Genomic DNA, 21,496 nt, shown 5'->3' on the forward strand with positions numbered 1-21,496 from the left:
TACGTTATTTATATAAAGAAACAAGAAAATAGTCCTACTCAGAGTAGACACATGGAAATGCATTGGAAACGAGGCCGTGAGAACGGGTTTCAATGTAAATCATTAGATTGGCATGCGTTTCTCTTAAAAAGGACTTTTTGTGATAGGTTACCAAAAACGCTCAGACTACTGCTATATATAGTAAAGACTCCTGTGGAACGTTTTATTGAAGGGTTTAACTAGAATTGGAAACAAAACACAAAACTTATGTTATGTATATTAAGAAACAAGAAAATAGTCCTACTCAGAGTAGACCCATGGAAGTGCATTGGAAACCAGGCCTGGAGAACATGTTTCAATGTATACGCGTATTGGCCTGTTTTGATGGGGATGGACAGGTAATGCTTTTCTCTTAAAAAGGGCTTATTAATGAGATGTTAACAGTGACTTCAGAAACGCTCAATCTCCTGCAGTATAGTAGAGATTCCAATAGAGTGCCTTATTACAGAGTGTAAATAGAATTGGCAACAAAACACAAAACTTACGTTATGTATATAAAGAAACACGAAAATAGTCCTACTCAGAGTAGAGCCATGGAAATTCATTGGAAACCAGGCCGTGAGAACGGGTTTCAATGTATATCAGTAATTGGCACGCGTTTCTCTTAAAAAGGACTTTTTGTGATAGGTTACCAAAAACGCTCAGGCTACTGCAATATATAGTAAAGACTCCTGTGGAACGTTTTATTGAAGGGTTTAACTAGAATTGGCAACAAAACACAAAACTTACGTTACGTATATAAAGATACACGAAAATAGTGCTACTCAGAGTAGACCCATGGAAATTTATTCGAAACCAGGCCGTGAGAACGGGTTTCAATGTATACTCGTATTTGCCTGTTCTGATGGGGATGGACAGATAATGCTTTTCTCTTAAAAAGGGCTTATTAATGAGATTTTACCAGTGACTTCAGAAACGCTCAATCTCCTGCAGTATAGTAGAGATTCTAATAGAGTGCCTTATTTCAGAGTGTAAATAGAATTGGCAACAAAACACAAAACTTGCTGTATATAAAGAAACAAGAAAATAGTCCTACTCAGAGTAGACCCATGGAAATGCATTGGAAACCAGGCCTTGAGAACATTTTTCAATGTATACGCGTATTGGCCTGTTTTGATGGGGATGGACAGATAATGCTTTTCTCTTAAAAAGGGCTTATTAATGAGATGTTACCAGTGACTTCAGAAACGCTCAATCTCCTGCAGTATAGTCGAGATTCCAATAGAGTGCCTTATTACAGAGTGTAAATAGAATTGGCAACAAAACAAAAACTTTCTTCATGTTTATAAAGAAACACGATAATAGTCCTACTTAGAGTAGACCCATGGAAATGTGTTGGAAACCAGGCCGTGAGAACGGGTTTCAATGTAAATCAGTAGATCGGCATGCGTTTCTCTTAAAAAGGACTTTTTGTGATATGTTACCAAAAACGCTCAGACTACTGCAATATATAGTAAAGACTCCTGTGGAACGTTTTATTGAAGGGTTTAACTAAAATTGGCAACAAAACACAAAACTTACGTTATGAATATAAACACGAAAATAGTCCTACTCAGAGTAGACCCATGGAAGTGCATTGGAAACCAGGCCTGGAGAACATGTTTCAATGTATACGCGTATTCGCCTGTTTTGACGGGGATGGACAGATAATGCTTTTCTCTTAAAGCGGGCTTATTAATGAGATGTTACTTGTGACTTCAAAAACGCTCAATCTCCTGCAGTATAGTAGAGATTCTAATAGAGTGCCTTATTACAGAGTGTAAATAGAACTGGCAACAAAACACAAAACTTACGTTACGTATATAAAGAAACAAGAAAATAGTCCTACTCAGAGTAGACCCATGGAAACGCATTGGAAACCAGGCCTGGAGAACATGTTTCAATGTATACGCGTATTGGCCTGTTTTGATGGGGATGGACAGATAATGCTTTTCTCTTAAAAAGGGCTTATTAATGAGATGTTTCCAGTGACTTCAGAAACGCTCAATCTCCTGCAGTATAGTAGAGATTCCAATAGAGTGCCTTATTACAGAGTGTAAATAGAATTGGCAACAAAACACAAAACTTACGTTATGTATATAAAGAAACAAGAAAATAGTCCTACTCAGAGTAGACCCATGGAAATGCATTGGATACCAGGCCGTGAGAACGGGTTTCAATGTAAATCAGTAGATCGGCATGCGTTTCTCTTAAAAAGGACTTTTTGTGATATGTTACCAAAAACGCTCAGACTACTGCAATATAAAGACTCCTTTGGAACGTTTTATTGAAGGGTTTAACTAGAATTGGCAACAAAACACAAAACTTACGTTATGTATATAAACACGAAAATAGTCCTACTCAGAGTAGACCCATGGAAGCGCATTGGAAACCAGGCCTGGAGAACGTGTTTCAATGTATACGCGTATTCGCCTGTTTTGATGGGAATGGACACATAATGCTTTTCTCTTAAAACTGGCTTATTAATGAGATGTTACTAGTGACTTCAGAAACGCTCAATCTCCTGCAGTATAGTAGAGATTCCAATAGAGTGCCTTATTACAGAGTGTAAATAGAACTGGCAACAAAACACAAAACTTACGTTTTGTATATAAAGAAACAAGAAAATAGTCCTACTCAGAGTAGACCCATTGAAATTTATTCGAAACCAGGCCGTGAGAATGGGTTTCAATGTATACGCGTATTGGCCTGTTTTGATGGGGATGGACAGATAATGCTTTTCTCTTAAAAAGGGCTTATTAATGAGATGTTACCAGTGACTTGAGAAACGCTCAATCTCCTGCAGTATAGTAGAGATTCCAATAGAGTGCCTTATTACAGAGTGTAAATAGAATTGGTAACAAAACAAAAAACTTACGTTCTGTATATAAAGAAACAAGAAAATAGTCCTACTCAGAGTAGACCCATGGAAATGCATTGGAAACCAGGCCGTGAGAACGGCTTTCAATGTAAATCAGTAGATTGGCATGCGTTTCTCTTAAAAAGGACTTTTTGTGATATGTTACCAAAAACGCTCAGACTACTGCAATATATAGTAAAGACTCCTGTGGAACGTTTTATTGAAGGGTTTAACTAGAATTGGCAACAAAACACAAAACTTACGTTATGTATATTAAGAAACAAGAAAATAGTCCTACTCAGAGTAGACCCATGGAAATGCATTGGAAACCAGACTTGGAGAACATGTTTCAATGTATACGCGTATTGGCCTGTTTTGATGGGGATGGACAGATAATGCTTTTCTCATAAAAAGGGCTTATTAATGAGATGTAACCAGTGACTTCAGAAACGCTCAATCTCCTGCAGTATAGTAGAGATTCCAATAGAGTGCCTTATTACAGAGTGTAAATTGGCAACAAAACACAAAACTTTCCTAGTGTTTATCAAGAAACACGAAAATAGTCCTACTCAGAGTAGATCCATGGAAGCGCATTGGAAACCAGACCTGGAGAACATGTTTCAATGTATATGCGTTTTGGCCTGTTTTGATGGGGATGGACAGATTATGCTTTTCTCTTAAAAAGAGCTTATTAATGAGATGTTACCACTGACTTCAGAAACGCTCAATCTCCTGCAGTATAGAAGAGATTCCAATAGAGTGCCTTATTATAGAGTGTAAATAGAATTGGCAACAAAACAAAAAACTTTCCTCATGTTTCTTTTTGTGATATGTTACCAAAAATGCTCAGACTACTGCTATATATAGTAAAGACTCCTGTGGAACGTTTTATTGAAGGCTTTAACTAGAATTGGCAACAAAACACAAAACTTACGTTATGTATATAAAGATACACGAAAATAGTCCTACTCAGAGTAGACCCATGGAAGCGCATTGGAAACCAGGCCGTGAGAATGGGTTTCAATGTATACGCGTATTGGCCTGTTTTGATGGGGATGGACAGATTATGCTTTTCTCTTAAAAAGAGCTTATTAATGAGATGTTACCACTGACTTCAGAAACGCTCAATCTCCTGCAGTATAGTAGAGATTCCAATAGAGTGCCTTATTACAGAGTGTAAATAGAATTGGCAACAAAACACAAAACTTGCGTTATGTATATAAAGAAACAAGAAAATAGTCCTACTCAGAGTAGACCCATTGAAATTTATTCGAAACCAGGCCGTGAGAATGGTTTTCAATGTATACGCGTATTGGCCTGTTTTGATGGGGATGGACAGATAATGCTTTTCTCTTAAAAAGGGCTTATTAATGAGATGTTACCAGTGACTTCAGAAACGCTCAATCTCCTGCAGTATAGTAGAGATTCCAATAGAGTGCCTTATTACAGAGTGTAAATAGAATTGGCAACAAAACACAAAACTTACGTTATGTATATAAAGAAACAAGAAAATAGTCCTACTTAGAGTAGACCCATGGAAGCGCATTGGAAACCAGGCATGGAGAACATGTTTCAACATATACCCGTATTGGCCTGTTTTGATGGGGATGGACAGATAATGCTTTTTTCTTAAAAAGGGCTTATTAATGAGATGTTACCAGTGACTTCAGAAATGCTCAATCTCCTGCAGTATAGTAGAGATTCCAATAGAGTGCCTTATTACAGAGTGTAAATAGAATTGGCAACAAAACAAAAAACTTACGTTATGTATATAAAGAAACAAGAAAATAGTCCTACTCAGAGTAGACCCATGGAAATGCATTGGAAACCAGGCCGTGAGAACGGCTTTCAATGTAAATCAGTAGATTGGCATGCGTTTCTCTTAAAAAGGACTTTTTGTGATATGTTACCAAAAACGCTCAGACTACTGCAATATATAGTAAAGACTCCTGTGGAACGTTTTATTGAAGGGTTTAACTAGAATTGGCAACAAAACACAAAACTTACGTTATGTATATAGGAAACACGAAAATAGTCCTACTCAGAGTAGACCCATGGAAATGCATTGGAAACCAGGCCGTGAGAACGGGTTTCAATGTATACGCGTATTGGCCTGTTCTGATGGGGATGGACAGATAATGCTTTTCTCTTAAGAAGGGCTTATTAATGAGATGTTACCAGTGACTTCAGAAACGCTCAATCTCCTGCAGTTTAGTAGAGATTCCAATAGAGTGCCTTATTACAGATTGTAAATAGAATTGGCAACAAAACACAAAACTTGCGTTATGTATATAAAGAAACAAGAAAATAGTTCTACTCAGAGTAGACCCATGGAAATGCATTCGAAACCAGGCCGTGAGAACGGGTTTCAATGTAAATCAGTAGACTGGCATGCGTTTCTCTTAAAAAGGACTTTTTGTGATATGTTACCAAAAACGCTCAGACTACTGCAATATACAGTAAAGACTCCTGTGGAACGTTTTATTGAAGGGTTTAACTAGAATTGGCAACAAAACACAAAACTTACGTTATGTATATAAAGAAACAAGAAAATAGTCCTACTCAGAGTAGACCCATGGAAGCGCATTGGAAACCAGGCATGGAGAACATGTTTCAACGTATAAGCGTATTGGCCTGTTTTGATGGGGATGGACAGATAATGCTTTTCTCTTAAAAAGGGCTTATTAATGAGATGTTACCAGTGACTTCAGAAACGCTCAATCTCCTGCAGTATAGTAGAGATTCCAATAGAGTGCCTTATTACAGATTGTAAATAGAATTGGCAACAAAACACAAAACTTACGTTATGTATATAAAGAAACAAGAAAATAGTCCTACTCAGAGTAGACCCATGGAAATGCATTGGAAACCAGGCCGTGAGAACGTGCTTCAATGTAAATCAGTAGATTGGCATGCGTTTCTCTTAAAAAGGACTTTTTGTGATATGTTACCAAAAACGCTGAGACTACTGCAATGTATAGGACAGGCTCCTGTGGAACGTTTTATTGAAGGGTTTAATTAGAATTGGCAACAAAACACAAAACTTACGTTATGTATATACGGAAACATGAAAATAGTCCTACTCAGAGTAGACCCATGGAAGCGCATTGGAAACCAGGCCTGGAGAACATGTTTCAACGTATACGCGTATTGGCCTGTTTTGATGAGGATGGACAGATAATGCTTTTCTCTTAAAAAGGGCTTATTAATGAGATGTTACCAGTGACTTCAGAAACGCTCAATCTCCTGCAGTATAGTAGAGATTCCAATAGAGTGCCTTATTACAGAGTGTAAATAGAATTGGCAACAAAACACAAAACTTTCCTCAAGTTTCTTTTTGTGATATGTTACCAAAAACGCTCAGACTACTGCTATATATAGTAAAGACTCCTGTGGAACGTTTTATTGAAGGGTTTAACTGGAATTGGCAACAAAACACAAAACTTACGTTATGTATATAAAGAAACAAGAAAATAGTCCTACTCAGAGTAGACCCATGGAAATTTATTCGAAACCAGGCCGTGAGAATGGGTTTCAATGTATACGCGTATTGGCCTGTTCTGATGGGGATGGACAGATAATGCTTTTCACTTAGAAAGGGCTTATTAATGAGATGTTACCAGTGACTTCAGAAGCGGTCAATCTCCTGCAGTATAGTAGAGATTCCAATAGAGTGCCTTATTACAGAGTGTAAGTAGAATTGGTAACAAAACAAAAAACTTACGTTATGTATATAAAGAAACACGAAAATAGTCCTACTCAGAGTAGACCCATGGAAATGCATTGGAAACCAGGCCGTGAGAACGGCTTTCAATGTAAATCAGTAGATTGGCATGCGTTTCTCTTAAAAAGGACTTTTTGTGATATGTTACCAAAAACGCTCAGACTACTGCAATATATAGTAAAGACTCCTGTGGAACGTTTTATTGAAGGGTTTAACTAGAATTGGCAACAAAACACAAAACTTACGTTATGTATATAGGAAACACAAAAATAGTCCTACTCAGAGTAGACCCATGGAAACGCATTGGAAACCAGGCCTGGAGAACATGTTTCAACGTATACGCGTATTGGCCTGTTTTGATGGGGATGGACAGATAATGCGTTTCTCTTAAAAAGGGCTCATTAATGAGATGTTACCAGTGACTTCAGAAACGCTCAATCTCCTGCAGTATAGTAGATATTCCAATAGAGTGCCTTATTACAGAGTGTAAATAGAATTGGTAACAAAACAAAAAACTTACGTTATGTATATAAAGAAACAAGAAAATAGTCCTACTCAGAGTAGACCCATGGAAACGCATTGGAAACCAGGCCTGGAGAACATGTTTCAACGTATACGCGTATTGGCCTGTTTTGATGGGGATGGACAGATAATGCGTTTCTCTTAAAAAAGGGCTTATTAATGAGATGCTACCAGTGATTTCAGAAATGCTCAATCTCCTGCAGTATAGTAGAGATTCCAATAGAGTGCCTTATTACAGAGTGTAATTAGAATTGGCAACAAAAAACAAAACTTGTGTTATGTATATAAAGAAACAAGAAAATAGTCCTACTCAGAGTAGACCCATGGAAATGCTTTGGAAACCAGGCCTGGAGAACATGTTTCAACGTATACGCGTATTGGCCTGTTTTGATGGGGATGGACAGATAATGCGTTTCTCTTAAAAAGGGCTTATTAATGAGATGTTACCAGTGACTTCAGAAACGCTCAATCTCCTGCAGTATAGTAGAGATTCCAATAGAGTGCGTTATTACAGAGTGTAAATAGAATTGGTAACAAAACAAAAATCTTACGTTATGTATATAAAGAAACAAGAAAATAGTCCTACTCAGAGTAGACCCATGGAAACGCATTGGAAACCAGGCCTGGAGAACATGTTTCAACGTATACGCGTATTGGCCTGTTTTGATGGGGATGGACAGATAATGCGTTTCTCTTAAAAAAGGGCTTATTAATGAGATGTTACCAGTGACTTCAGAAATGCTCAATCTCCTGCAGTATAGTAGCGATTCCAATAGAGTGCCTTATTACAGAGTGTAAATAGAATAGGCAACAAAACACAAAACTTACGTTATGTATATAAAGAAACAAGAAAATAGTCCTACTCAGAGTAGACCCATGGAAATGCATTGGAAACCAGGCCTGGAGAACATGTTTCAATGTAAATCAGTAGATTGGCATGCGTTTCTCTTAAATTGGACTTTTTGTGATATGTTACCAAAAACGCTCAGACTACTGCAATATATAGTAAAGACTCCTGTGGAACGTTTTATTGAAGGGTTTAATTTGAATTGGCAACAAAACACAAAACTTACGTTATGTATATACGGAAACACGAAAATAGACCTACTCAGAGTAGACCCATGGAAGCGCATTGGAAACCAGGCCTGGAGAACATGTTTCAACGTATAAGTGTATTGGCCTGTTTTGATGGGGATGGACAGATAATGCTTTTCTCTTAAAAAGGGCTTATTAATGAGATGTTACCAGGGACTTCAGAAACGCTCAATCTCCTGCAGTATAGTAGAGATTCCAATAGAGTGCCTTATTACAGAGTTTAAATAGAATTGGCAACAAAACAAAAAACTTTCCTCATGTTTCTTTTTGTGATATGTTACCAAAAACGCTCAGACTACTGCTATATATAGTAAAGACTCCTGTGGAACGTTTTATTGAAGGGTTTAACTGGAATTGGCAACAAAACACAAAACTTACGTTATGTATATAAAGAAACAAGAAAATAGTCCTACTCAGAGTAGACCCATGGAAATTTATTCGAAACCAGGCCGTGAGAATGGGTTTCAATGTATACGCGTATTGGCCTGTTCTGATGGGGATGGACAGATAATGCTTTTCACTTAGAAAGGGCTTATTAATGAGATGTTACCAGTGACTTCAGAAGCGGTCAATCTCCTGCAGTATAGTAGAGATTCCAATAGAGTGCCTTATTACAGAGTGTAAGTAGAATTGGTAACAAAACAAAAAACTTACGTTATGTATATAAAGAAACACGAAAATAGTCCTACTCAGAGTAGACCCATGGAAATGCATTGGAAACCAGGCCGTGAGAACGGCTTTCAATGTAAATCAGTAGATTGGCACGCGTTTCTCTTAAAAAGGACTTTTTGTGATATGTTACCAAAAACGCTCAGACTACTGCAATATATAGTAAAGACTCCTGTGGAACGTTTTATTGAAGGGTTTAACTAGAATTGGCAACAAAACACAAAACTTACGTTATGTATATAGGAAACACAAAAATAGTCCTACTCAGAGTAGACCCATGGAAACGCATTGGAAACCAGGCCTGGAGAACATGTTTCAACGTATACGCGTATTGGCCTGTTTTGATGGGGATGGACAGATAATGCGTTTCTCTTAAAAAGGGCTCATTAATGAGATGTTACCAGTGACTTCAGAAACGCTCAATCTCCTGCAGTATAGTAGATATTCCAATAGAGTGCCTTATTACAGAGTGTAAATAGAATTGGTAACAAAACAAAAAACTTACGTTATGTATATAAAGAAACAAGAAAATAGTCCTACTCAGAGTAGACCCATGGAAACGCATTGGAAACCAGGCCTGGAGAACATGTTTCAACGTATACGCGTATTGGCCTGTTTTGATGGGGATGGACAGATAATGCGTTTCTCTTAAAAAAGGGCTTATTAATGAGATGTTACCAGTGACTTCAGAAACGCTCAATCTCCTGCAGTATAGTAGAGATTCCAATAGAGTGCGTTATTACAGAGTGTAAATAGAATTGGTAACAAAACAAAAATCTTACGTTATGTATATAAAGAAACAAGAAAATAGTCCTACTCAGAGTAGACCCATGGAAACGCATTGGAAACCAGGCCTGGAGAACATGTTTCAACGTATACGCGTATTGGCCTGTTTTGATGGGGATGGACAGATAATGCGTTTCTCTTAAAAAAGGGCTCATTAATGAGATGTTACCAGTGATTTCAGAAATGCTCAATCTCCTGCAGTATAGTAGAGATTCCAATAGAGTGCCTTATTACAGAGTGTAATTAGAATTGGCAACAAAAAACAAAACTTGTGTTATGTATATAAAGAAACAAGAAAATAGTCCTACTCAGAGTAGACCCATGGAAATGCATTGGAAACCAGGCCGTGAGAACGGCTTTCAATGTAAATCAGTAGATTGGCATGCGTTTCTCTTAAAAAGGACTTTTTGTGATATGTTACCAAAAACGCTCAGACTACTGCAATATATAGTAAAGACTCCTGTGGAACGTTTTATTGAAGGGTTTAACTAGAATTGGAAACAAAACACAAAACTTATGTTATGTATATTAAGAAACAAGAAAATAGTCCTACTCAGAGTAGACCCATGGAAGTGCATTGGAAACCAGGCCTGGAGAACATGTTTCAATGTATACGCGTATTGGCCTGTTTTGATGGGGATGGACAGGTAATGCTTTTCTCTTAAAAAGGGCTTATTAATGAGATGTTAACAGTGACTTCAGAAACGCTCAATCTCCTGCAGTATAGTAGAGATTCCAATAGAGTGCCTTATTACAGAGTGTAAATAGAATTGGCAACAAAACACAAAACTTTCCTCATGTTTCTTTTTGTGATATGTTACCAAAAACGCTCAGACTACTGCTATATATAGTAAAGAATCCTGTGGAACGTTTTATTGAAGGGTTTAACTGGAATTGACAACAAAACACAAAACTTACGTTATGTATATAAAGAAACAAGAAAATAGTCCTACTCAGAGTAGACCCATGGAAATTTATTCGAAACCAGGCCGTGAGAATGGTTTTCAATGTATACGCGTACTGGCCTGTTCTGATGGGGATGGACAGATAATGCTTTTCACATAGAAAGGGCTTATTAATGAGATGTTACCAGTGACTTCAGAAACGCTCAATCTCCTGCAGTATAGTAGAGATTCCAATAGAGTGCCTTATTACAGAGTGTAAATAGAATTGGCAACAAAACAAAAAACTTACGTTATGTATGTAAAGAAACAAGAAAATAGTCCTACTCAGAGTAGACCCATGGAAATGAATTGGAAACCAGGCCTGGAGAACATGTTTCAATGTAAATCAGTCGATTGGCATGCGTTTCTCTTAAAATGGACTTTTTGTGATATGTTACCAAAAACGCTCAGACTACTGCAATATATAGTAAAGACTCCTGTGGAACGTTTTATTGAAGGGTTTAACTAGAATTGGCAACAAAACACAAAACTTACGTTATGTATATAAAGAAACAAGAAAATAGTCCTACTCAGAGTAGACCCATGGAAATTTATTCGAAACCAGGCCGTGAGAATGGGTTTCAATGTATACGCGTATTGGCCTGTTCTAATGGGGATGGACAGATAATGCGTTTCTCTTAAAAAAGGGCTTATTAATGAGATGCTACCAGTGACTTCAGAAATGCTCAATCTCCTGCAGTTTAGTAGAGATTCCAATAGAGTGCCTTATTACAGAGTGTAATTAGAATTGGCAAAAAAAAACAAAACTTGCGTTATGTATATTAAGAAACAAGAAAATAGTCCTACTCAGAGTAGACCCATGGAAATGCTTTGGAAACCAGGCCTGGAGAACATGTTTCAATGTATACGCGTATTGGCCTGTTTTGATGGGGATGGACAGATAACGCTTTTCTCTTAAAAAGTTCTTATTAATGAGATGTTACCAGTGACTTCAGAAATGCTCAATCTCCTGCAGTATAGTAGCGATTCCAATAGAGTGCCTTATTACAGAGTCTAAATAGAATAGGCAACAAAATACAAAACTTACGTTATTTATATATATAGAAACAAGAAAATAGTCCTACTCAGAGTAGACCCATTTTGTGAACCGCCCAGAGAGCTTCGGCTATTGGGCGGTATAAAAATGTAATAAATAAATAATAAATAAATAATAAATAAATGCATTGGAAACCAGGCCGTGAGAACGGGTTTCAATGAAAATCAGTAGATTGGCACGCGTTTCTCTTAAAAAGGACTTTTTGTGATAGGTTACCAAAAACGCTCAGACTACTGCAATATATAGTAAAGACTCCTGTGGAACGTTTTATTGAAGGGTTTAACTAGAATTGGCAACAAAACACAAAACTAACATTATGTACATAAAGAAACAAGAAAATAGTCCTACTCAGAGTAGACCCATGGAAATGCATTGGAAACCAGGCCTGGAGAACATGTTTCAATGTATACGCGTATTGGCCTGTTTTGATGGGGATGGACAGGTAATGTTTTTCTCTTAAAAAGGGCTTATTAATGAGATGTTAACAGTGACTTCAGAAACGCTCAATCTCCTGCAGTATAGTAGAGATTCCAATAGAGTGCCTTATTACAGAGTGTAAATAGAATTGGCAACAAAACACAAAACTTACGTTATGTATATAAAGAAACAAGAAAATAGTCCTACTCAGAGTAGACCCATGGAAATGCATTGGAAACCAGGCCTGGAGAACATGTTTCAATGTAAATCAGTCGATTGGCATGCGTTTCTCTTAAAATGGACTTTTTGTGATATGTTACCAAAAACGCTCAGACTACTGCAATATATAGTAAAGACTCCTGTGGAACGTTTTATTGAAGGGTTTAACTAGAATTGGCAACAAAACACAAAACTTACGTTATGTATATAAAGAAACAAGAAAATAGTCCTACTCAGAGTAGACCCATGGAAATTTATTCGAAACCAGGCCGTGAGAATGGGTTTCAATGTATACGCGTATTGGCCTGTTCTAATGGGGATGGACAGATAATGCGTTTCTCTTAAAAAAGGGCTTATTAATGAGATGCTACCAGTGACTTCAGAAATGCTCAATCTCCTGCAGTTTAGTAGAGATTCCAATAGAGTGCCTTATTACAGAGTGTAATTAGAATTGGCAACAAAAAACAAAACTTGCGTTATGTATATTAAGAAACAAGAAAATAGTCCTACTCAGAGTAGACCCATGGAAATGCTTTGGAAACCAGGCCTGGAGAACATGTTTCAATGTATACGCGTATTGGCCTGTTTTGATGGGGATGGACAGATAACGCTTTTCTCTTAAAAAGGTCTTATTAATGAGATGTTAGCAGTGACTTCAGAAATGCTCAATCTCCTGCAGTATAGTAGCGATTCCAAAAGAGTGCCTTATTACAGTGTGTAAATAGAATAGGCAACAAAACACAAAACTTACGTTATTTATATAAAGAAACAAGAAAATAGTCCTACTCAGAGTAGACACATGGAAATGCATTGGAAACGAGGCCGTGAGAACGGGTTTCAATGTATATCAGTATATTGGCACGCGTTTCTCTTAAAAAGGACTTTTTGTGATAGGTTACCAAAAACGCTCAGGCTACTGCAATATATAGTAAAGACTCCTGTGGAACGTTTTATTGAAGGGTTTAATTTGAATTGGCAACAAAACACAAAACTTACGTTATGTATATACGGAAACACGAAAATAGACCTACTCAGAGTAGACCCATGGAAGCGCATTGGAAACCAGGCCTGGAGAACATGTTTCAACGTATAAGTGTATTGGCCTGTTTTGATGGGGATGGACAGATAATGCTTTTCTCTTAAAAAGGGCTTATTAATGAGATGTTACCAGGGACTTCAGAAACGCTCAATCTCCTGCAGTATAGTAGAGATTCCAATAGAGTGCCTTATTACAGAGTTTAAATAGAATTGGCAACAAAACAAAAAACTTTCCTCATGTTTCTTTTTGTGATATGTTACCAAAAACGCTCAGACTACTGCTATATATAGTAAAGACTCCTGTGGAACGTTTTATTGAAGGGTTTAACTGGAATTGGCAACAAAACACAAAACTTACGTTATGTATATAAAGAAACAAGAAAATAGTCCTACTCAGAGTAGACCCATGGAAATTTATTCGAAACCAGGCCGTGAGAATGGGTTTCAATGTATACGCGTATTGGCCTGTTCTGATGGGGATGGACAGATAATGCTTTTCTCTTAAGAAGGGCTTATTAATGAGATGTTACCAGTGACTTCAGAAACGCTCAATCTCCTGCAGTTTAGTAGAGATTCCAATAGAGTGCCTTATTACAGAGTGTAAATAGAATTGGCAACAAAACACAAAACTTGCGTTATGTATATAAAGAAACAAGAAAATAGTCCTACTCAGACCCATGGAAGCGCATTGGAAACCAGGCATGGAGAACATGTTTCAACGTATAAGCGTATTGGCCTGTTTTGATGGGGATGGACAGATAATGCTTTTCTCTTAAAAAGGGCTTATTAATGAGATGTTACCAGTGACTTCAGAAACGCTCAATCTCCTGCAGTATAGTAGAGATTCCAATAGAGTGCCTTATTACAGATTGTAAATAGAATTGGCAACAAAACACAAAACTTACGTTATGTATATAAAGAAACAAGAAAATAGTCCTACTCAGAGTAGACCCATGGAAATGCATTGGAAACCAGGCCGTGAGAACGTGTTTCAATGTAAATCAGTAGACTGGCATGCGTTTCTCTTAAAAAGGACTTTTTGTGATATATTACCAAAAACGCTCAGACTACTGCAATGTATAGGAAAGACTCCTGTGGAACGTATTATTGAAGGGTTTAACTAGAATTGGCAACAAAATACAAAACTTACGTTATGTATATAAAGAAACAAGAAAATAGTCCTACTCAGAGTAGACCCATGGAAACGCTTTGGAAACCAGGCTTGGAGAACATGTTTCAATGTATACGCGTATTGGCCTGTTATGATGGGGATGGACAGATAATGCTTTTCTCTTAAAAAGGGCTTATTAATGAGATGTTACAGGTGACTTCAGAAACGCTCAATCTCCTGCAGTATAGTAGAGATTCCAATAGAGTGCCTTATTACAGAGTGTAAATAGAATTGGCAACAAAACACAAAACTTACGTTATGTATATAAAGAAACAAGAAAATAGTCCTACTCAGAGTAGACCCATAGAAATGCATTGGAAACCAGGCCGTGAGAACGGGTTTCAATGTAAATCAGTAGACTGGCATGCGTTTCTCTTTAAAAGGACTTTTTGTGATATGTTACCAAAAATGCTCAGACTACTGCAATATATAGTAAAGACTCCTGTGGAACGTTTTATTGAAGGGTTTAACTAGAATTGGCAACAAAACACAAAACTAACGTTATGTACATAAAGAAACAAGAAAATAGTTCTACTCAGAGTAGACCCATGGAAATGCATTCGAAACCAGGCGATAAGAACGGGTTTCAATGTAAATCAGTAGATTGGCATGCGTTTCTCTTAAAAAGGACTTTTTGTGATATGTTACCAAAAACGCTCAGACTACTGCAATATATAGTAAAGACTCCTGTGGAACGTTTTATTGAAGGGTTTAACTAGAATTGGCAACAAAACACAAAACTTATGTTATGTATATTAAGAAACAAGAAAATAGTCCTACTCAGAGTAGACCCATGGAAGTGCATTGGAAACCAGGCCTGGAGAACATGTTTCAATGTATACGCGTATTGGCCTGTTTTGATGGGGATGGACAGATAATGCTTTTCTCTTAAAAAGGGTTTATTAATGAGATGTTAACAGTGACTTCAGAAACGCTCAATCTCCTGCAGTATAGTAGAGATTCCAATAGAGTGCCTTATTACAGAGTGTAAATAGAATTGGCAACAAAACACAAAACTTACGTTATGTATATAAAGAAACACGAAAATACTCCTACTCAGAGTAGAGCCATGGAACTTCAATGGAAACCAGGCCGTGAGAACGGGTTTCAATGTATACGCGTATTGGCCTGTTCTGATGGGGATGGACAGATAATGCTTTTCTCTTAAGAAGGGCTTATTAATGAGATGTTACCAGTGATTTCAAAAACGCTCAATCTCCTGCAGTTTAGTAGAGATTCCAATAGAGTGCCTCATTACAGAGTGTAAATAGAATTGGCAACAAAACACAAAACTTGCGTTATGTATATAAAGAAACAAGAAAATAGTCCTACTCAGAGTAGACCCATGGAAACGCATTGGAAACCAGGCCTGGAGAACATGTTTCAACGTATACGCGTATTGGCCTGTTTTGATGGGGATGGACAGATAATGCGTTTCTCTTAAAAAAGGGCTCATTAATGAGATGTTACCAGTGATTTCAGAAATGCTCAATCTCCTGCAGTATAGTAGAGATTCCAATAGAGTGCCTTATTACAGAGTGTAATTAGAATTGGCAACAAAAAACAAAACTTGTGTTATGTATATAAAGAAACAAGAAAATAGTCCTACTCAGAGTAGACCCATGGAAATGCATTGGAAACCAGGCCGTGAGAACGGCTTTCAATGTAAATCAGTAGATTGGCATGCGTTTCTCTTAAAAAGGACTTTTTGTGATATGTTACCAAAAACGCTCAGACTACTGCAATATATAGTAAAGACTCCTGTGGAACGTTTTATTGAAGGGTTTAACTAGAATTGGAAACAAAACACAAAACTTATGTTATGTATATTAAGAAACAAGAAAATAGTCCTACTCAGAGTAGACCCATGGAAGTGCATTGGAAACCAGGCCTGGAGAACATGTTTCAATGTATACGCGTATTGGCCTGTTTTGATGGGGATGGACAGGTAATGCTTTTCTCTTAAAAAGGGCTTATTAATGAGATGTTAACAGTGACTTCAGAAACGCTCAATCTCCTGCAGTATAGTAGAGATTCCAATAGAGTGCCTTATTACAGAGTGTAAATAGAATTGGCAACAAAACACAAAACTTTCCTCATGTTTCTTTTTGTGATATGTTACCAAAAACGCTCAGACTACTGCTATATATAGTAAAGAATCCTGTGGAACGTTTTATTGAAGGGTTTAACTGGAATTGACAACAAAACACAAAACTTACGTTATGTATATAAAGAAACAAGAAAATAGTCCTACTCAGAGTAGACCCATGGAAATTTATTCGAAACCAGGCCGTGAGAATGGTTTTCAATGTATACGCGTACTGGCCTGTTCTGATGGGGATGGACAGATAATGCTTTTCACATAGAAAGGGCTTATTAATGAGATGTTACCAGTGACTTCAGAAACGCTCAATCTCCTGCAGTATAGTAGAGATTCCAATAGAGTGCCTTATTACAGAGTGTAAATAGAATTGGCAACAAAACAAAAAACTTACGTTATGTATGTAAAGAAACAAGAAAATAGTCCTACTCAGAGTAGACCCATGGAAATGAATTGGAAACCAGGCCTGGAGAACATGTTTCAATGTAAATCAGTCGATTGGCATGCGTTTCTCTTAAAATGGACTTTTTGTGATATGTTACCAAAAACGCTCAGACTACTGCAATATATAGTAAAGACTCCTGTGGAACGTTTTATTGAAGGGTTTAACTAGAATTGGCAACAAAACACAAAACTTACGTTATGTATATAAAGAAACAAGAAAATAGTCCTACTCAGAGTAGACCCATGGAAATTTATTCGAAACCAGGCCGTGAGAATGGGTTTCAATGTATACGCGTATTGGCCTGTTCTAATGGGGATGGACAGATAATGCGTTTCTCTTAAAAAAGGGCTTATTAATGAGATGCTACCAGTGACTTCAGAAATGCTCAATCTCCTGCAGTTTAGTAGAGATTCCAATAGAGTGCCTTATTACAGAGTGTAATTAGAATTGGCAAAAAAAAACAAAACTTGCGTTATGTATATTAAGAAACAAGAAAATAGTCCTACTCAGAGTAGACCCATGGAAATGCTTTGGAAACCAGGCCTGGAGAACATGTTTCAATGTATACGCGTATTGGCCTGTTTTGATGGGGATGGACAGATAACGCTTTTCTCTTAAAAAGTTCTTATTAATGAGATGTTACCAGTGACTTCAGAAATGCTCAATCTCCTGCAGTATAGTAGCGATTCCAATAGAGTGCCTTATTACAGAGTCTAAATAGAATAGGCAACAAAATACAAAACTTACGTTATTTATATATATAGAAACAAGAAAATAGTCCTACTCAGAGTAGACCCATTTTGTGAACCGCCCAGAGAGCTTCGGCTATTGGGCGGTATAAAAATGTAATAAATAAATAATAAATAAATAATAAATAAATGCATTGGAAACCAGGCCGTGAGAACGGGTTTCAATGAAAATCAGTAGATTGGCACGCGTTTCTCTTAAAAAGGACTTTTTGTGATAGGTTACCAAAAACGCTCAGACTACTGCAATATATAGTAAAGACTCCTGTGGAACGTTTTATTGAAGGGTTTAACTAGAATTGGCAACAAAACACAAAACTAACATTATGTACATAAAGAAACAAGAAAATAGTCCTACTCAGAGTAGACCCATGGAAATGCATTGGAAACCAGGCCTGGAGAACATGTTTCAATGTATACGCGTATTGGCCTGTTTTGATGGGGATGGACAGGTAATGTTTTTCTCTTAAAAAGGGCTTATTAATGAGATGTTAACAGTGACTTCAGAAACGCTCAATCTCCTGCAGTATAGTAGAGATTCCAATAGAGTGCCTTATTACAGAGTGTAAATAGAATTGGCAACAAAACACAAAACTTACGTTATGTATATAAAGAAACAAGAAAATAGTCCTACTCAGAGTAGACCCATGGAAATGCATTGGAAACCAGGCCTGGAGAACATGTTTCAATGTAAATCAGTCGATTGGCATGCGTTTCTCTTAAAATGGACTTTTTGTGATATGTTACCAAAAACGCTCAGACTACTGCAATATATAGTAAAGACTCCTGTGGAACGTTTTATTGAAGGGTTTAACTAGAATTGGCAACAAAACACAAAACTTACGTTATGTATATAAAGAAACAAGAAAATAGTCCTACTCAGAGTAGACCCATGGAAATTTATTCGAAACCAGGCCGTGAGAATGGGTTTCAATGTATACGCGTATTGGCCTGTTCTAATGGGGATGGACAGATAATGCGTTTCTCTTAAAAAAGGGCTTATTAATGAGATGCTACCAGTGACTTCAGAAATGCTCAATCTCCTGCAGTTTAGTAGAGATTCCAATAGAGTGCCTTATTACAGAGTGTAATTAGAATTGGCAACAAAAAACAAAACTTGCGTTATGTATATTAAGAAACAAGAAAATAGTCCTACTCAGAGTAGACCCATGGAAATGCTTTGGAAACCAGGCCTGGAGAACATGTTTCAATGTATACGCGTATTGGCCTGTTTTGATGGGGATGGACAGATAACGCTTTTCTCTTAAAAAGGTCTTATTAATGAGATGTTAGCAGTGACTTCAGAAATGCTCAATCTCCTGCAGTATAGTAGCGATTCCAAAAGAGTGCCTTATTACAGTGTGTAAATAGAATAGGCAACAAAACACAAAACTTACGTTATTTATATAAAGAAACAAGAAAATAGTCCTACTTAGAGTAGACACATGGAAATGCATTGGAAACGAGGCCGTGAGAACGGGTTTCAATGTATATCAGTATATTGGCACGCGTTTCTCTTAAAAAGGACTTTTTGTGATAGGTTACCAAAAACGCTCAGGCTACTGCAATATATAGTAAAGACTCCTGTGGAACGTTTTATTGAAGGGTTTAATTTGAATTGGCAACAAAACACAAAACTTACGTTATGTATATACGGAAACACGAAAATAGACCTACTCAGAGTAGACCCATGGAAGCGCATTGGAAACCAGGCCTGGAGAACATGTTTCAACGTATAAGTGTATTGGCCTGTTTTGATGGGGATGGACAGATAATGCTTTTCTCTTAAAAAGGGCTTATTAATGAGATGTTACCAGGGACTTCAGAAACGCTCAATCTCCTGCAGTATAGTAGAGATTCCAATAGAGTGCCTTATTACAGAGTTTAAATAGAATTGGCAACAAAACAAAAAACTTTCCTCATGTTTCTTTTTGTGATATGTTACCAAAAACGCTCAGACTACTGCTATATATAGTAAAGACTCCTGTGGAACGTTTTATTGAAGGGTTTAACTGGAATTGGCAACAAAACACAAAACTTACGTTATGTATATAAAGAAACAAGAAAATAGTCCTACTCAGAGTAGACCCATGGAAATTTATTCGAAACCAGGCCGTGAGAATGGGTTTCAATGTATACGCGTATTGGCCTGTTCTGATGGGGATGGACAGATAATGCTTTTCTCTTAAGAAGGGCTTATTAATGAGATGTTACCAGTGACTTCAGAAACGCTCAATCTCCTGCAGTTTAGTAGAGATTCCAATAGAGTGCCTTATTACAGAGTGTAAATAGAATTGGCAACAAAACACAAAACTTGCGTTATGTATATAAAGAAACAAGAAAATAGTCCTACTCAGACCCATGGAAGCGCATTGGAAACCAGGCATGGAGAACATGTTTCAACGTATAAGCGTATTGGCCTGTTTTGATGGGGATGGACAGATAATGCTTTTCTCTTAAAAAGGGCTTATTAATGAGATGTTACCAGTGACTTCAGAAACGCTCAATCTCCTGCAGTATAGTAGAGATTCCAATAGAGTGCCTTATTACAGATTGTAAATAGAATTGGCAACAAAACACAAAACTTACGTTATGTATATAAAGAAACAAGAAAATAGTCCTACTCAGAGTAGACCCATGGAAATGCATTGGAAACCAGGCCGTGAGAACGTGTTTCAATGTAAATCAGTAGACTGGCATGCGTTTCTCTTAAAAAGGACTTTTTGTGATATATTACCAAAAACGCTCAGACTACTGCAATGTATAGGAAAGACTCCTGTGGAACGTATTATTGAAGGGTTTAACTAGAATTGGCAACAAAATACAAAACTTACGTTATGTATATAAAGAAACAAGAAAATAGTCCTACTCAGAGTAGACCCATGGAAACGCTTTGGAAACCAGGCTTGGAGAACATGTTTCAATGTATACGCGTATTGGCCTGTTATGATGGGGATGGACAGATAATGCTTTTCTCTTAAAAAGGGCTTATTAATGAGATGTTACAGGTGACTTCAGAAACGCTCAATCTCCTGCAGTATAGTAGAGATTCCAATAGAGTGCCTTATTACAGAGTGTAAATAGAATTGGCAACAAAACACAAAACTTACGTTATGTATATAAAGAAACAAGAAAATAGTCCTACTCAGAGTAGACCCATAGAAATGCATTGGAAACCAGGCCGTGAGAACGGGTTTCAATGTAAATCAGTAGACTGGCATGCGTTTCTCTTTAAAAGGACTTTTTGTGATATGTTACCAAAAATGCTCAGACTACTGCAATATATAGTAAAGACTCCTGTGGAACGTTTTATTGAAGGGTTTAACTAGAATTGGCAACAAAACACAAAACTAACGTTATGTACATAAAGAAACAAGAAAATAGTTCTACTCAGAGTAGACCCATGGAAATGCATTCGAAACCAGGCGATAAGAACGGGTTTCAATGTAAATCAGTAGATTGGCATGCGTTTCTCTTAAAAAGGACTTTTTGTGATATGTTACCAAAAACGCTCAGACTACTGCAATATATAGTAAAGACTCCTGTGGAACGTTTTATTGAAGGGTTTAACTAGAATTGGCAACAAAACACAAAACTTATGTTATGTATATTAAGAAACAAGAAAATAGTCCTACTCAGAGTAGACCCATGGAAGTGCATTGGAAACCAGGCCTGGAGAACATG

Source organism: Elgaria multicarinata, chromosome 6 (genome assembly GCF_023053635.1).
Source record: "Elgaria multicarinata webbii isolate HBS135686 ecotype San Diego chromosome 6, rElgMul1.1.pri, whole genome shotgun sequence".
NCBI lineage: Eukaryota > Metazoa > Chordata > Lepidosauria > Squamata > Anguidae > Elgaria > Elgaria multicarinata.